The sequence below is a fragment of the Balaenoptera borealis genome, assembly GCF_965194805.1.
Source record: "Balaenoptera borealis genome assembly, chromosome: 1".
Lineage (NCBI taxonomy): Eukaryota > Metazoa > Chordata > Mammalia > Artiodactyla > Balaenopteridae > Balaenoptera > Balaenoptera borealis.
This window is the reverse complement of record NC_138860.1, coordinates 77,355,639-77,374,481: the sequence shown is the minus strand read 5'-3', so window position 1 is coordinate 77,374,481 and position 18,843 is coordinate 77,355,639. Positions and strand designations below refer to the sequence as shown.

At 39.1% G+C, this 18,843-nt stretch overlaps 1 long non-coding RNA gene and 1 pseudogene across 2 annotated transcripts in view; one reads left to right on the top strand and one right to left on the bottom strand.

Annotated features, from left to right (window-relative positions):
- Positions 1-18,843, bottom strand: part of LOC309636047 — a 197,408-nt gene that overhangs the window by 56,034 nt on the left and 122,531 nt on the right. The window lies entirely within an intron of this gene.
- Positions 16,810-17,633, top strand: LOC309635728 (small ribosomal subunit protein eS1 pseudogene; annotated as a pseudogene). The gene has a single exon. The product of its transcript is annotated as a small ribosomal subunit protein eS1 pseudogene (transcript).

The following is an 18,843-nucleotide window of genomic DNA, read 5'->3' as shown; positions in this document are numbered from 1 at the left end:
GTGAGAGCACATCCTTCTACTCTGCCATCTTGAACCAATCTCCCTGTTGCCCAGTGTTTTGCTGAAACATTTGAGGTCTTAGCCAGCAGAGAATAGCAAAACCTATTTACAACACCCTAGGATGAGGGGCTCTACTTTTGCTGGCTGGCCTCTTGCTGGTTCCAGTAGGTGGCAGTACAACTCTGCAGGTGTCTGAGTAAGCTCCAGCTTGGACCTCGGTCTCCAGTGAAACTAAAAGAACTGGAGACCCAGCACACTATCCTGAGGTAGGAGGTAAGCTTAATATTTAAGAAACAAGCAGAAGAAAAGGATCCTGAAGAGGAAAATGAGAAGGATCCACCTGATAGACAGGAGTCTAAGAGAAAGCAATGTCTCAAAAAACAAAACAAAGAAACAAGGAAAAGATTTTCAAAACTATATCCAGATTAGCAAAAAGTATGTCCAATGCATTTAGTAATTGTGTGGTCACTGGTAACGTTGATCTTGGTGAGCATTATTTTTGTGGAGGTAAATGCCAGATTCTCCTTTGCTCTTCTCCTTCTTCCTTCTATTTATTGGATATTTCTTGAGCTACATCTGAGGATGTAGAAATAAAAGTTACATTCTTGTCTGCTCTTAAGCAACTCTCAGTCTCATGGAGGAACGAGCTAGAGAAGCAAAGCATTAAAATGTGGTTGTGAAACTATGCGGTCACTTAGAATGACTGCATAACATAACTCTGTGTTATCAGAGGAGGCTGCTGGGAAAGAAGTTAATAGGTGTGGTTCCTTTGAAGAACAGGGGAAGTATGTTACATAATGAGGCTGAACAAGGGTAATATCTAAGAAGCCAGAGAACTTAGCTAGTTCAAGAAACTGAGGATATTTTAATGTGGTTGAAAGAAAAGGAAAGAAAACCTGGTCCATAGTGCTAAGGTTTTAGTGTCCAAGATTAGGAGTTTGGATTTTATCCTGTAGCCTTTCAAGGAGATGTAAAGAAAGGATCTGGGGCAGAGGAATGTTATACTTCAATTCACAGGTTAGAAACAAAACTGATGAAGAGGAGAATGAGACTAGAAACAAGGAGATATTCCAAGGCTATTGGAAGAATCCAGCTAAGCAATAATGAAGGCCTTAGTTGAAGTGGGGCAGGGAGGGGGGGTGGATAAACGGAACAAGTCAGATTCAGCAAAACTTGATACCTGGTTTTATATGCGAGTTGAAGGAGAGGGAAAAGGAAGAGTCTGGTTGCTGACTTGGGTGATCAAACCCAAGATAAGAGAAGGGACAAGTTGGGACATGAGAGATGATAAGTTCAGTTTGGGATACGTTAAGATTAAGATGTCTATGACAGAGTTGAATATATGGATGTGGGACTAAAAAGAGTCACCTGAGCTACATACCCGTTACATGTATAAGTAGCACACAAATTGTGGTTGAAGTCATACCATGTGCTAGAAGGATCTTTCTTGGAAAGAAAATGTAAAGTGAAAAGGGGGTTGAGGAGGAGCATCCCCTGTGGCTTAGTCCATGCCAACCTCTATGTCAAAAATACCATTATCTATATGGCTTAAACAACACACTTTTTTTTGCTCACAGTTCAGGAGGCTGAGAAATCCAAGATAAGGGAACCAACAGACTCAGTGTCTAGTGAGAGTCCACTTACTGGTTCATAGATGGGCATCTTCACACTGTGTTCTTACATGGTAGAAAAGAGGAGGGAGCTCTCTGAGGTCTCTTTTTAAAAAGTATTAATCTAGGACAGGGCCAAGAGAGTGGAGTTGGAAGACCCTGAGCTCATGGGCATAACAAAATTATAACTATTTACAGAGCAACTATTGATGAGAAAAACTGGAAGACTAGCAGAAAAGATCTCCTACAACTAACGATATAAAGAAGGAGCCACAAGGAGACAGGTAGAAGAGTGAAGACACGGTATAGTCAAGACCCATAACCCAAGGTGGGAGGACTATAATAATTGTAGAGGTTCTTCCCAAAGAGCAAGGGGTCTGAGCCCCACATTGGGCTCCCCTGCCTGGGGTCCTGCACCAGAAATATGAACCCCCAGGATGTTTGACTTTGAAAGCCAATGGGGCTTACTTTCAGGGGTGTGAGAGGGTTATGGGAAGTAGACATTTCAGTCTTAAAAGGTGACACAAAATTCCCTGTACTGAGGGACCCATGAAAGAGGCAGTAATTTGAAAGGAGCCTGGATCAGACCCACCTGCTGATCTTGGGGAGCCTCATGGAGAAGCAGGAGGCAACTGCAGCTCACCCTGGGGACATAGACACTGGAGGCAGCCATTTTGAGGAACTCGTTCTACCATGTGGGAACTGGTGCTGGCAAGCACCATTTTGGAATCCTCCCTCTAGCTTATTAGTGCAGGGACCTGGCCCAGCCCACCAGTCTTTCAGCACCAGTACTGGGATGCCTCAAGCCAAGCAGCAAGCTGGTCGAGAACACAGTCCCAGCCACTAGCAGGGCTTCTGCCTTAAGGCCTCCTGAGCCCACAGCCATCCCAGGACCAGACCCTGCCCATCAGAGGGCCCAGGACCACACCTCATACACCAGTGCGCCAACACTAGCCCTGGGAACACCAGGGTCATGCAGTCAGAGGCCCTGGGACCTGACTGTGCCCACCAATGAACTAGTACTAGCCCCAGGACCATCCTCATCCACCAGTGGGTAGGCAGCAGCCCCACGACCTGCTGGCCTTGGCCCTAGCAGGCCAACCCCAGCTTCAAGACACCTTGGACCCCTCACTCAGCTGCCCTAGTATCAGCCCCACTCATCATAGGCCAACACTAGTCTTGGGACAACTTAGACCCCACAGCCATTTGTGTCAGGAACTGGCCCTGCTCACCAGTAGACTGACAATAGATTTGGAACACCTGGCCTCACAACCACCCATGCCAGACCTGGCTCTGCCTACCAGTGGGCCAGCACTAGACCCAAAACCCCCTGGGGTCCTTCAGCTAGCAGCCTCATGACTCAGACCTGACAACCAGTGGCCAGCAGCTTCCACACAAGGCAGGACCTGGCAACCAACTGGACTGGGGGCCAGCGACATCTACCAGATTGCCCACAATAGTCAGCCTGCCACAACAGAATGACCCACACAGCCCAAATAGGGGGCAACCCTAGAGCATAGAGCTCTGGTGACCAGAGGGGAATACGCTATTGGGAGGCATAGGAGGTCTCCTCCAAAAGGTCACTTCTCCAAGCACAGGAAACATAACCAACCTACAGATACATAGAAATAAAAACAGCAAATTAAGCAAAATGAGGTAACAGAGGAATATCTTCCAAATGAAGGAATAAGATAAAACCCCAGAAGCAGAACTAAGTGAAGTGGAGATAGGCAATCTACCCTATAGAGAGTTCAAGTTAATGATCATAAAGATGTTCAAATAACTCAGAAGAAGACTGGATGAACAGAATGAGAAGTTAGAAGTTTTTAACAGTTAGAAAATATGAAGAAGACCAGAGATGAAGAATACAATCATTGAAATGAAAAATACACTAGAAGTAATCAACAGTAGATTAGATGATTCAGAGGAATGGATCAGCAAGCTGGAAGACAGAGTAAGGGAAATCAGTGTAAAGGAACAGAAAAAAAGAATAAAGAATAAAAAGAAATGAGGGCAGTTTAAGAGACCTCTGGGACAACATCAAGCATACTAACATTCACATTATAAGGGTCTCAGAAGGAGAAGTGAGAGAGCAAGGGGCAGAGAACAAGTTTCATACAAGGGCTCTCCCATAAGGCTATCAGCTGACTTTTCAGCAGAAACTCTGTAGGCCAAAATGGAGTGGCCCAATATATTTAAAGTGATGAAAGGGAAAAACCACAACCAAGAACACTCTACCTAGCAAGGCTTTAAATCAGATTTGATGGAGAAATCAAAAGTGTTACAGACAAGCAAAAGCTAAAAGAGTTCACACCACACCAGCTTTACAAGAAATGTTAAAGGGACTTCTCTAAGTGAAAAAGAAAGGCCACAACTAGAAACACGAAAATTATGAAAGGAAAAATCTCATTAGTAAAGGCAAATATACAGTAAATCAGCCATGTATAAAGTTAGGAGGGAGGGTAAAAGACAAAGGTAGTAAAATCGTGTATATCTGCAGTAAGTAATTAAGGGATACACAAAACAAAAATATGTAAAATATGACATCAAGAACAGTTAGTGTGTTGGGGGGAGTGAAAATGCAGGGTTGTCAAAGGCATTTGAATTTAAGAGATCAGCAATTTAAAATAACTATATGTGTGTGTGTGTATTAACAGATAGATACAGATAGATAGTTATGTACAATGGGGGGAATATAGTCAATAACTAATATCTTTGTATGATGACATCATAACTAGACTTAACGTGGTGATCATTTTGAAATGTATAGAAATACCAAATTGCTATGTTGTGGCACAGGAACTAACACAGTGTTGTAGGTCAATTACACTTCAAAAATAAACAAACAAATCATAGAAAAAGATCGCATTTGTGGTTACCAGAGGCTGGGGTTGTGGGGAGAGGAATTGGATGAAGGTGGTCAAAAGCTACAAACTACCAGTTATAAGATAAATAAGTACTAGGAATGTAATGTTCAACATGATAAATATAATGACCACTGCTGTACCTTAAATATGAAAATTGCTAAAAGAGTAAATCCTAAGAGTTCTCATCACTAGAAAAAAAATTTTTCTATTTCTTTAATTTTGTTTCTTTATGAGATGATGGGTGTTCCCTAAACTTGTTGTAATAATCATTCATGATGTATGAAATTCAAATCATTATGGTGTACACCTTAAACTTACACAGTGCTGTATGTCAATTATATTTCAATGAAACTAGAAGGGAAAAAAGACCACTAATCCCATTCATGAGGGCTCCACCCTCCTGAGCTAATCATCTCCCAAAGGTCCCACTTTCTAATGCTATCACACTGGAGATTAAGTTTCAACAGAAGACTTAGGGTGTTGGAAAGGGAGGGGCACACAAACATCCAGTCTATAGCATCCTGGCAATACTAACATTTAAAGAATTGTAACGGAAGAGACATACACAGAGGAGATTGACAACAACTCACTAGAAAAGTAGGAAGAAAATTAAAGCGTTTTAAAGGAAGTCAATAGGAAATTAGAGAATTTGAAGAACTGGGATATTAACAATGTCAAATACTGCAGAAATGAAATACAATAATGTTACAGGGATGTGTTCATTGCAATGTATATAAACAGGCAATTTATAGAATAAGAATAAGAAAATGCTTAATAAACATGAAAAATGCACATTCATTCTAGGAATCAGAGAAATGTAAATTAAACAGCTATTGATAATATTGCCTACCAAATTGGAAAAAAATAATTGATAGATTCCAGTGATGACAAAATTAGAGGAAACCAGATACATACACTGTTTATGGAAGTATAAATTGGTGCGGACTTTTTGGAGAAAAATTTATTGTTACCTGTCAAAATTTTAACTGTTTGATACCCTTGGTACTCTGTTCTACTTGTAACAATCTGTATACACACATACTGGCACAATTGCACAAGGATAAGTGAGAAGTAAAACAATGTTCATTACACCATAATTCACAATGAAAGAAGTTGGAAATAATTTACAAATACCAATCAATAGGAGGTTGGGTGAATAAATTATGGTATAAACATACTGTGGAACAATATGAATCTGTAATACAGAATGAGACAAAACAGAAGGTATTGATCCAAAAGAAATCTATTATATATTGTTGAAGAAAAATATTGTAGACAAATACACATGAGAGACTCCTATTTTTTAACTTTTATTTTATAGAAATATAGTTAATTTACAATGTTGTCTTAATTTCTGCTGTACAGCAAGGTGATTCAGTTATATATATTCTTTTTTATATTTTTTTCCATTATGGCTTATCACAGGATATTAAATATAGTTCCCTGTGCTATACAGTAGGACCTTGTTGTTTATCCATTCTATATATAATAGTTTGCATCTGCTAATCCCAAACTCCACTCCTGTTTCATTTCTACCTCTCTGATTCTATTTCTTGTGTTCATTTTTATTACTGGCAGTTCCCAGAATTGTGTCCTTCATCCTTTCTCTTCTCACATATGGTCCCTGAATGATTTACTCTTTCCCTGTGGCTTCGTCTATCCCCTGTCATGTTATTTATGATGGAATTTTTCTAATATCAAGAAGATAAAGTTGATATCAGTATAAGCAATTGGCATACCAGTCTAAACATGCATTGACTATAGCTCATTCAGTTAAAACTTCACAAGGGTGGCATATTTTTTTGTGCATCTGAGAATGTTCCTTCTTTTCCCTTGTACTAAATGATGACTTGAAGTGGCAATAGAGTTCTTGGGTCATCATCTGCACCTTCCTCAACTCTGTAGATGTTATTCAAGTCTTTTATGACATTTTTGCAGCAGAAAGTAGAATTTTCAGGTCTGGTGGTGCTGGTGGTTCTCCCCTATCCAGCTATCTGACTGTGGAAATCACCACCATTTACTTCCTGGATGTATAGTTCCCTCACAGGAGAGTGACTCTCAAGGCAGGCGTCACTCTTCCCTCACTCTTGTCTGGTCTACACAGCTTTATCTCTCTAATAAACAAGCTCAGCCAAAGATGGTTTTCCTCGAAGTTTGAGCGGTAATCTCTAAACCCTTGGAATGTCAAGCCTGATAAGAGTGTCTTTGTTTGCCAGGGGAGCTTGCACCTGCCAGATAGTAACAACGTGATTTAGGTTAGGGGATTTGAGCCACATCAAAAATGTGATTCAACGTGGGGACTTTGGGTCATATATATCAACTCAACTTACTGAAGGGCTGAAAACTGAGATCAGCAATATTGGAGGCTGAATGATGAAACACCAACACTGACTCTGGACACCAAGACTGGAGTAAGCATCCCTGACTGACAATACTTTAGGTATATTGTCATTCATCACTGCCAGGAAGAGTTAATGCTGTTCATGACTCCATGGGAAGAGGACAATTGGAAGATCCATGTTTAAAACCCTCCTGGACTCTGCCACAAGCATCCCTTCCTTTGGCTTATTTTAATCTGTAACCTTTCCCTATAATAAATCATAACCATGAGTATAAAGATTTTGGTGAATTTTTTTTTTAACAAATGGAGAGAGAGACCCAGAGAGGTCAGCACAGCAAAGAGCTCACACAGTGGCCAAGTGGCAGAACCAGGATTCAAACCCAAGCCCTGCGGTGTACACTAATCCCCTGGGCCAACTCTGTTCTTGTTCACAGGGGCCTGTGAGGGTAAGGTTCATTTTGCTGCTCTCCAGAACTGCCTGGAGAGCCTGGTATTTCAACCTGGTTACAAATCTCGAACCTTTCACATGTGAGGTGAATTCTAGTGAGTTATCAAAATAGAGTGTGGTTTTGGGAAGCCCCTGAACTTGTAATTAGTGTCAGAAGTGAGGGAGTTCTTAGGGACTGCCCCTAACTTCACAGTTGGCTAACCTTCACACAGAGACTTTCTGGAGGTTGAGAAAGTGTAGACTGAAGTACCAAGATCTTCTCCCCTTTTGGAGAAAACAGTGGTTTTCTACTTTTCTGTGAATGTTCTGGAAGGCATTAAATTCCATTCATTTATCACACTATTCTCTAGTCACCCTCCACTGTGCCCATTATTTGAGTAGAACAGTTTATAACTCTGATTGTGCTGTTATATTCTCAGAAGGTAAATTTCTTGCATGTTCCAGTAAACATGCCATCTCCTTTTAAGATAAAATTGACAAACCTTTATCTAGACTAAGAAAAAAAGAGAGAAGACTCAAATAAATAAAAACAGAAATGAAGGAGGAGACATTACAACTCACACCACAGAAATACAAAACATCACAAGAGACTACCATGAACTACTATATGCCAACAAACTAGATAACCCAGAAGAAATGGATCAATTCCCAGAAATGTGCAACCTGTCAAGACTGAATAAAGAAGAGATAGAAAATTTGAACAGACCAATGACAAGAAAGGAGATTGAATCAGTAATCAAAAACTTCTCAACAAAGAAAAAGCCAGGACCAGATGGTTTCCCTGGTGAATTCTACCAAACATTTAAAAAAGAATTAACACCAATCCTTCTCAAACTCTTCCAAAAAAACTGAAGAGGAGAGAACATCCCTAAACTAATTTTATTACGCTAGCATTACCCTGATACCAAAGCCAAATAAGGAACTACAGGAAAAGAAAACTACAGGCCAATATCCTTGATGAATATAGATGCAAAGATTCTCAACAAAATACTAGCACACTAAATTCAACAACATATTAAAAGGATTATACATCGTGATCAAGCAGAATTTATCCCTGGGATTTCAACACAGGCAAATAAATAAATGTGATAAGCCATATTAATAGAGTGAAAGATAAAAATCATATGATCATCTTAATAGATGCAGAAAAAGCATTTTAAAAAATTCAGCATCTTTTATAATAAAAATTCAGCAAATGGGGTGTAAAAGGAATGTACCTCAACATAGTAAAGGTCATATATGACAAAACCATAGCTAACGATATACTCAGTGGTGAAAGGTTGAAAGTTTTTCTTCTAACGTTAAGAAAGTGGGCACAAATGTGCCCACTCTCACCACTCTCATTCGACGTAGAGCTGAAAGTCCTAGCCAGAGCCGTTAAACAAGAAGAAGAAATAAAGGCATCCAATTAGAAAGCAAGAAGTAAACTTGTCTAAATAGTCATAAAGACTCCACCAAAAAACTGTTAGAACTAATAAAGGAATTTAATAAAGTTGTAGGATACAAAATCAACATACAAAAATCAACTGCATTTTTTTAACTAGCCACAAGATTTTATTGTAGGGGTCAATACATATATCTTTCTGAGAAATAGTTTGAGCTATTCACTTGATGGTTATGAACACAACAGGATCTGTGTTATTGGTATATTTTTGGTTTGCTTGTCAAGGGAAAATCATGAGTCATTTTTATATATTAACAATGAACTAGCTGAAAAATAAAGAAAACAATCTTATTTGTAATAGCATCAAAAATAATAAACTATTTAGGAATAAATTTAACCAAGGATTTGAAAAATTTGTAAACTGAAAACCACAAGGCTTTGGGCTTCCCTGGTGGTGCAGTGGTTGAGAATCTGCCTGCCAATGCAGGGGACACGGGTTCGAGCCCTGATCTGGGAAGATCCCACGTGCCGCAGAGCAGCTGGGCCCGTGAACCACAATTACTGAGCCTGCACATCCGGAGCCTGTGCTCTGCAACAAGAGAGGCCACGATAGTGAGAAGCCCACGCACCGCGATGTAGAGTGGCCCCCGCTTGCCACAACTAGAGAAAGCCCTCATACAGAAATGAAGACCCAACACAGCCATAAAAATAAATAAATAAACAAATTCTTTTTAAAAAAAATCACAAGGCTTTGATGAAAGAAATTGAAGACACAGATAAATGAAAAAATGTCCTGTGTTCATGAATTGGAAGATTTAATATTGTTAAAATATTCATACTACCCAAAGCCATCTATAGATTCAGTACAAACTCTATCAAAATTCCAATGGCATTTTTCATAGAAATAGAAAAATTTATATGGAACCACAAAAGACCAAAAGTAGCCATAGCAATCCTGAGAAAGGAGAACAAGGCTGGAGGCATCACATGTTCTGATTTGAAACTTTATTTCAAAGCTATAGTAATCAAAACAGTGTGGTACTGGCATAAAGACAGACACATAGACCAGTGGAACAGAATTGAGAGTCCAGGAATAAACACACGTATATACAGTCAACTAATATTTGACAAGGGCGCCAAGAATACTCAATGGGAATAGTATAGTCTTCAATAAATGGTGCTGGGAAAACTGGTTATTTACATGCAAAAGAATGAGATTAGATCCCTATCTTATACCAGTCACAAAAACTATCAAAATGGATTAAAGATTTAAGTGTAAGACCCAAAACTGTGATACTCCTAGAAGAAAACATAGCTGAAAAACTCCTTGACACTGGTGTTGGTAATGGTTTTTTGAATATGACACCAATAGAACAAACAACAAAAGCAAAAATAAACAAGTGGAGCTACCTCAAACTAAAAAGCTTCTGCACAGCAAAAGAAACAATAGAAAAGGTGACCTACTGAATTGGAGAAAGTATTTGCAAACCATCTGATAAAGGGTTAACATCCAAAATATATGAGAAACTCATGCAACCTGCACCCCAATGTTCATTGCAGCACTATTTACAATAGCCCAGATATGGAAGCAACCTAAATGATTATTGACAGGGGAAAGGATAAAGAAGATGTGGTACATATATACAATAGAATATTACTCAGCCCTAAAAAAGAATGAAATCGTTCCACTTGCAGCAACGTGGATGGACCAAAGATTGTCATACTGAATAAAGTATGAAGTAAGTAAGTCAGAGAAGAACAAATATCATATGATATCGCTTATATGTGGAATCTAAAAAAATGGTACAAACGAACTAATTTACAAAACAAATAGAGTCACAGAAGTAGAAAACAATCTTATGGTTACCGGGAGGAAAGGGGGGAGGGTTAAATTGGGAAATTGGGATTGACATATACACACCACTATATATAAAATAGATAACTAATAAGGACCTACTGTATAGCACAGGGAACTCTACTCAATACTATGTGATGACCTACATGGGAAAAGAATCTAATAAAGAGTAGATATCTGTATATGTATAACTGATTCACTTTGCTTTACAGCAGAAAGTAACACAACATTGTAAATCAACTATACTTCAATAAAATATATATATATGGAACTCATGCAACTCAATAGAAAGAAATATGATTTAAAAATGGACAGAGGACATGAATAGGCATTTTTCCCAAAGAAGACATATAAATGACCAACATGTCCATGACTTATTAGCTCCATGAACTTGGATGTCAAAATCTCTTTCCAGATTTGGGAAATTCTCAGCCATTATTTCTTTTTGTTTGTTTGTTTGTTTGTTTGTTTGTTTAGAACTTTCTTATTTTTTTTTAACATCTTTGAGTATAATTGCTTTACAATGGTGTGTTAGTTTCTGCTTTATAACAAAGTGAATCAGCTATACATATACATATATCCCCATTACTCCTCCTTCTTGTATTTCCCTCCCACCCTCCCTATCCCACCCCTCTAGGTGGACACAACACAACAGGCTGATCTCCCTGTGCTATGCAGCTGCTTCCCACTAGCTATCTATTTTATGTTTGGTAGTGTATATATGTCCATGCCACTATCTCACTTCATCCCAGCTTACCCTTCCCCCTCCCCGTGTCCTCAAGTCCATTCTGTACATCTGCGTCTTTATTCCTGTCTTGCCCCTAGGTTCTTCAGAACCTTTTTTTTTTTTTTTTTTTTTTTAGATTCCATAAATATGTGTTAGCATACAGTATTTGTTTTTCTCTTTCTGACTTCCTTCACTCTGTATGACAGACTCTAGGTCCATCCACCTCACTACAAATAACTCAATTTCTTTTCTTTTTATGGCCGAGTAATATTCCATTGCATATATGTGCCACATCTTCTTTACCCATTCATCTGTTGATCGACACTTAGGTTGCTTCCATGTCCTGGCTATTGTAAATAGAGGTTCAATGAACATTGTGGTACATGACTCTTTGAATTATGGTTTTCTCAGGGTATATGCCCAGTAGTGGGATTGCTGGGTCATATGGTAGTTCTATTTTTAGTTTTTTAAGGAACCTCCATACTGTTCTCCATAGTGGCTGTATCAATTTACATTCCCACCAACAGTGCAAGAGGGTTCCCTTTTCTCCACACCCTCTCCAGCATTTATTGTTTCCAGATTTTTTGAAGATGGCCATTCTGATCTGTGTCAGGTGATACCTCATTGTAGTCTTGATCTGCATTTCTCTAATGATTAGTGATGTTCAACATTCTTTCATGTGTTTGTTGGCAATCTGTATATCTTCTTTGGAGAAATGTCTATTTAGGTCTTCTGCCCATTTTTGGATTGGGTTGTTTGCTTTTTGACATTGAGCTGCATGAGCTGCTTGTAAATTTTGGAGATTAATCCTTTGTCAGTTGCTTCATTTGCAAACATTTTCTCCCATTCTGAGGGTTGTCTTTTCATCTTGTTTATGGTTTCCTTTGCTGTGCAAAAGCTTTTAAGTTTCATTAGGTCCCATTTGTTTATTTTTGTTTTTATTTCCATTTCTCTAGGAGGTGGGTCAAAAAGGATCTTGCTCAGCCATTATTTCTTTAAGTAAGCTTTCTGCCCCTTTTTCCTCCTCTTCTCCTTCTGGGTCTCCAATCATGTGTAGATTTTTTATTTTAATGTTAGCCCATAATTCACATAGGCTTTCTTCGCTCTTTTTCATTGTTTTTTATTCTCTGAGAGAATGATTCAAAGGACCTGTCTTCTAGTTCACTAATTCTTCTATTTGGTTGAGTCTGTTGTTGAAGCTCTCTATGGACTCTTTCAGTTTAGTTACTGTATTCTGCAACATAGGATTTCTGTTTTGGGGTGTTTTTTTTTGTTTTTTTTTTTTTTTAATGGTTTCTATTTCTTTGTTGAACTTTTCATTTTGTTCCTGCACTGTTTTCCTAATTTTATTTAGTTGTCTATATGTGTTTTCTTAGAGTTCACTGAATTTAAGAAGATTATTCTGAATTCTTTGTCAAATACTTTATAAATCTCCATTTATTTAGGGTCAGCCATTGGAGCTTTATTAGTTTCCTTTGATGGTGTCATGTTTCCTTGATTATTCATGATCCTTGTGGCCTTGAATTGGTGTCTGCACATTTGAGGAAGTAGGCACCTCTTCCAGTCTTTAAAGACTAGCTTCAGCAGGCAAAACCCTTTACCAGTCAGCCCATCCAGAGATCCAGAGATCCTGAGTGGGCTTGCTTCTTGAGTCCTTGGACTGGCAAGTATGGTGCCTGGGTCAGCAGACTGGCAGGCCTGGTGCTTGGGTTCATTTGTGCCTAGGTCCATGGGTTGGGCCTGGAGCCTGGGTTCACTTGGGTGGGTCTGATGCATAAGTCTGTGGTGGGGAGCCTGGGATCTGTGTCCAAATGGGAAGACCTGTCTTCTAGGACCACAGGGGTCAACCAAGGCTCCAGGTACCAGTGAGATGAGCCTGACATCTGGGTCTAAAGGGACCAGCCAGGTGCTGGTTTGGGCCAGGAACCTGGTTTTGTGGGAGCCAGCCTGGAGGCTGGGGATATGGGGATTGGCCTGGACCTAGGGTGATCCTGGAGCCTGAGGCCACAGCTGCTGGCCTGAAGGTTGGGTCTGAGAGAAGTCATCTGGCACTGGGGCAGACCAGGAGCCTGGGTCTGTAAGAGATTATCTAAAGTCTAGGTCTGCAGGGGCCAGCCTGGCACTGGGGCAGGCTGGCAGCTTGGGGTGTGGTAGCACAGGCCCAGCTGGAGTCTGGGTTCATAGGAGTTTAGATTCATGGGAGCTGTTTGGGAGCTGGGGCCACAGTAGTCATGAGCTAAGGGAGCTGCCTTGCTCTGGGGTGGTCCAGGAGGCTGGGTTCACTGGAGTCCACCAGGAGCCTGTTGTCACAGAAGCTGCCTGGAGCCACTGGAGTTGTTCAAATTGATGTTTCTAGGAGAGGACAGGCACTAAAAAATCCTACACCACCATCTTGCTCATTCTACTCCTGTCTCTTCTAACACTGAATTTTTCTATACACTTGCTAATCACAATACCTGTGTGTTCTTTTTGTGAGTTTTTACTAACTGTAACTGCATTCATTTGTCCAATTTGGCTGTGGAGTCAATACTGACTACTTACATGAGATCAGAGCTGGTCACAGCTTGCCAGGGGCACATGGTAGCAAGTTCTTCCAGTGTGCTTTCTAGTCTTAGTATCAATTTGATGTGATTTTCATCTTAATGTACTAACACAGTCTACCTTCTTTACATCAAAATATAGTATTTTATATAAAAATCACCCTAAATTTCCACAAAATGGCTCCCAAAGTGATTTGTAAATCTGTTTATACTAATTTGCACAGCTGCTAAGTAACTGAAATATGTTGAGCTTTCTACCAAATCCCCCCCTCCTTTTTTGAAAAAGATTTACATTACAGTCAGCCTTCCATATCCATGTTTCTAGAACCCACAGATACAGAGGGTGATTGTAAAGGACTTGAGCATCCAGGGTATTTTGGTATGGAGTGGGCAGTCCTAGACTCAATCTCCCATGGATACCAAGGGACTACTGTATATGATTATAATGTCAGAATTTACAATTGGTGGCATGAGCTCTGTGAAAACAGAGACTAGACATAGCAGACATCTCCATGTTTGTCAACTTACACACACCCTCAGTCTCCCACCTACCTCTCCCATCCCTCTTACCTAAGCCTGGCACATGGCACACATATCTGTGCCAGCAGATAGCAGCAAAGAGTCAGGGAATCAGAGATGAGGTATCAGTTAGGAGTGCTGTGGCCTACCTGAAGGGGTCAGGTAGCTTTTCTGCAGTGGGGAGGGAGCTGGAACATCAGTGCAGAGGGCAGAGGGCAAGTGGAGATGCACAGCAGGCATATGGCTCACCAGCATTCCTCACGTAAAGACTGGGACTAGGGGACTTCCCTGGCGGTCCAGTGGTTAAGACTTTGCCTTCCAATGCAGGGGGTGTGGGTTCGATCCCTGGTCAGGGAGCTAAGATTCCATATGCCTCCCGGCCAAAAAACCAAAACATAAAAACATAAGCAATATTGTAAAAAATTCAATAAAGACTTAAAAAAAAAAAAGACTGGGACTTCATCTGTTTATGCTTACAGCCCAAGGCCTGGCTCTTTATAACTGATTAGAAGCTATTTTAAATGAATTATAATTAAAATAATAGCTAATGTTTACTGAGGACTTACTAGGAGGTAATCTTGAACTATGTCAAGATTAGTAAACAAGTGTTAACCTGTGAGTCAAGTTAGAAAAATATCTCGTATACGATATGGTTGTTTGCTGGAGTCCTGTTCACTCCTTTATTTGTTCTCATAATTTGCCTTCATATTCCTTTGGATTTTCTACATCAGCAGTAATGTGATCTAAAAATATGATAATTTGTGTCTCCTTTTCTAATCCACATACATTTTTATTTTTCTTGTCTCATTGCTTTGGCCAAGACACCAGTTAATTAATAAATAGTAGCAGTAACTGGAGAAATTCTTGCCTTATTCCTGACTTTGATAGTATTGCTTCTAAAGGCTCACTACCTAAATATGATGTTTGCTGTAGTTTTCTACAAATTTTTGCAATTATGAGTGAGTGCTGAATTTTACCAAGTTTTTATTAAATCTTCTGAGATCTTACCAATTAACAAGGAGTCATTTTTAAAGATTCCACCATTATTTCAATGAGAGAAAGATAGATAGATATATTAGAAAGGCTATAAAAACACATGATCAGACTACTCATTACAGAGAAGATGAAGTGGGCACACTTCTCTCTACTTTTCCAAGAACAGATAAAAACCCTGGACATTATATATAAAACAGAAACACAAGAAGACTCTAAAAGGTGGAGAGAAGAAGTGCTGGTTAGGGACCTCAAGATCCAAGGAATGACATCGTGGTTAGTTCCCTGGGTTTCCTTTTTGTCATGTATATATCTTGGGCTGTGTGTTAAACAAGTCTGTAACCCAGAAATGCCAATCCCAAGAGAACTCTTCTCTCTCTTGGCAAAGGATGAGAAAAGAGATGGCCTAGCAAGACAGAAGCCTTTAGGCAATAATCACCTTATTCTGGCCAAATGCCATTGGAAAAATGTGGGACCCCACACCATCAGCAAGGCCAAGAGGAAGGCCTAGACCTCCATCTCTCTTGGCAGTAAGGAGGAATCCCTCCTCTTCCCAACTGGGGTGACATCAGAAGAGGCTGAGTTGGAAGACTGAACTTCCATTCCCACCCTGAAGTAATGAGGCAGTACTTCCCTCTCTTGCTTGGGGTGTTATTGAGCAAGGACAAGGGAGAATTTGGATTTTCACAACCACCCAGTGGTAATAACATCACCTACCCCACCACCCCAGTGTCAAAAATCACTCATCATACCAAAAACCAGGAAAATATCAACTTGAATGAAGAAAAGGCAATCAATAGGAATCAAAACCAAGATAACAGATGTTGGAATTATCTGGCAAGGATTTTAAAGCAGCCATCATAAAAATGCTTCAACAAGTAATTATAAAACCCTGGAAATGAAAAAAGACAAAACCACTAGAAAGTCTCAACAAGAGAACAGAATATATGAAGAAGGAACAAAGGGAAGTTTTAGAAGTGAATAATGCAGTAAATGAAATTTAAAAGTCACTTGATGGGCTTAATAGCAAAACGGAGATTATAAAGGAAAGAATCAGTGTACTTGAAGATAGAAAATAGAAAATGCCCAATCTGAACAACAGAAAGAAAATAGACTGAAAAAAATTAACAGAGACTCAGAGCTCTATGGGGGCAATAATAGAAAATCTAACATTCTTGTTATCAAAGTCTCAGAATGAGAGGAGAAAAAATAAGAATGCTGGGCTAAAAAGAGAAAAAGTATTCAAAAAGTATTGAAATTTCTCCAAACTTGGCAAAAACATAAATCTACAGATTCAAGAAACTGAATGAACCCCAAAGAAACTCAAAGAAATACATACCAAGACACATAATAATCATCCAGCTGAAAACTAACAAAAAAGAAAAAATATCTTCATAACAGAGAGAAACAACATATTAACTACAGGAGAAAACAATTTAAATGACTGCTGATTTCTCATCAGAAACCAATGCAGGCAAGAGGAGTAGCATAACATTTTTCAAGTGCTGAAAGAAAAGAACTGTCAATCTAGAATTCTATACCCAGGGTCAGCAAGAACAAGCGCCTTACAAAGGGTGGTAAAAAGGGAGCCAAGAAGAAAGTTGTTGACCCATTTTCTAAGAAAGATTGGTATGATGTGAAAGCACCAGCTATGTTCAATATAAGAAATATTAGGAAAACACTAGTCATGAGAACTCAAGGAAGGAAAATCGCATCTGATGGCCTCAAGGGTCATATTTTTGAAGTGAGCTTTGCTGATCTGCAGAATGATGAAGTTGCATTTAGAAAATTCATGCTAATTACTGAGGATGTTCAGGACAAAAACTGCCTGACTAATTTCCATGGCATGGATCTTACCCAAGACAAAATGTGCTCCATGGTCAAAAAATGGCAGACCATGATTGAAGCTCACATTGATGTCAAGACTACCTATGGTTATTTGCTTCGTCTATTCTGTATGGGTTTTACTAAAAAACACAACAATCAGATTCGGAAGACCTCTTATGCCCAATACCAGAAGGTCCTCCTCCAGATCCGCAAGAAGATGATGAAAATCATGACCCAAGAGGTGCAGACAATTGACTTGAAAGAGGGTAAATAAATTCATTCCAGGCAGCATTGGGAAAGACAGAAAAGGCCTTCCAATCTATTTATCCACTCCATGATGTCTTTGTTAGAAAAGTAAAAATGCTGAAGAAACCCGAGTTTGAATTGGGAAAACTCATGGAGCTACATAGTGAAGGTAGTAGTTCTGGAAAAGCTACTGGGAATGCAGCAGGTGCTAAAGTTGAATGAACTGATGGATATGAGCCACCAGTCCAAGAATCTGTTTAAAAATCAGACTTCTAATGGTGATAAATAAAAGATCTTATTTGTGAAAAAAAATAGAATTCTATACCTAGGAAATGAAGGTGAAATCAAGACATCCTCATTGTGAAGGAAAACTAAAAGTATTTGTCACCAGCAGACCTACCCTAAAAGAATGGCTAAAGGAATATCTTGAAACAGAAAGAAAAAAGAAGGAAACTTGGAACATCAGGAATAAAGAAAGAGCAATGGAAAGAGTAAAAATATGGGTTAAATATCATGGACTATCCTTCTCCTCATTTCTTTCTTTTTATTGGCTGCACCAGGCGGCTTGCAGGATTTTAGTTCCCCCACCAGGGATTGAACCCAGGCCCTGGAAGTGAAAGTACTGAGTCCTAACCACTGGACCACCAGGGAATTCCCTATCCTTCTCCTCTTGAGTTTTCTAAGTTATATTTGACAATTGAAGCAAAAATTATAACATTACCTGATATGGTTCTCAATACGTGGAGAGGATATAGTTAAGATAAGTTATTAAGGAGTGATGGTAAAGGAATCTTGCAAGGGTAATGTTTCTACATGCTAGTTGAACTGGTAAAAAGCCAACATCAGTGAACTATAAGTTACGTATGTTTAATGTAATGCCTTGAGCAGCCATTTAAAAATCTATTCAAAGAGATACACTCAAGATACACTATAGATAAATCAAAATGGAATTATTTAAAAAATATTCAAGTAACCTACAGAATGCCCAGGAAAGTAAAACGGAGGAATAAAAAAACAGAAGAAACAAGAAGAAAACAAACAATAAAATGGCAGACTTAAGCCATAATATATCAATAACTACATTATATAAATCAATGGAACAGAATAGGTAGCCCAGAATATACCCACACAAGTATGATCAACTGCATTTTGACAGAGGTATAAAAGCAATTCAAAATAGACAACTAATGAAAACATACTGTATAGCACAGGGAACTCTACTTAATGCACTGTGGTAACCTAAATGGGAAGGAAATCCAAAAAAGAGGGAATATATGTATATGTATAGCTGATTCATTTTGCTGTACAGTAGGAACTAACACAACATTGTAAAGCAACTATACTCCAATAAAAATTAATTTTAAAATAAAAAGCAATTCAATATAGAAAGGACAGTCTTTTCAACAAATGGTGCTGGAACAATTGGACAACCATATATTATGGATATAAGGCTCTTGTGGATTAAATGTATTATGTATATGTTCTC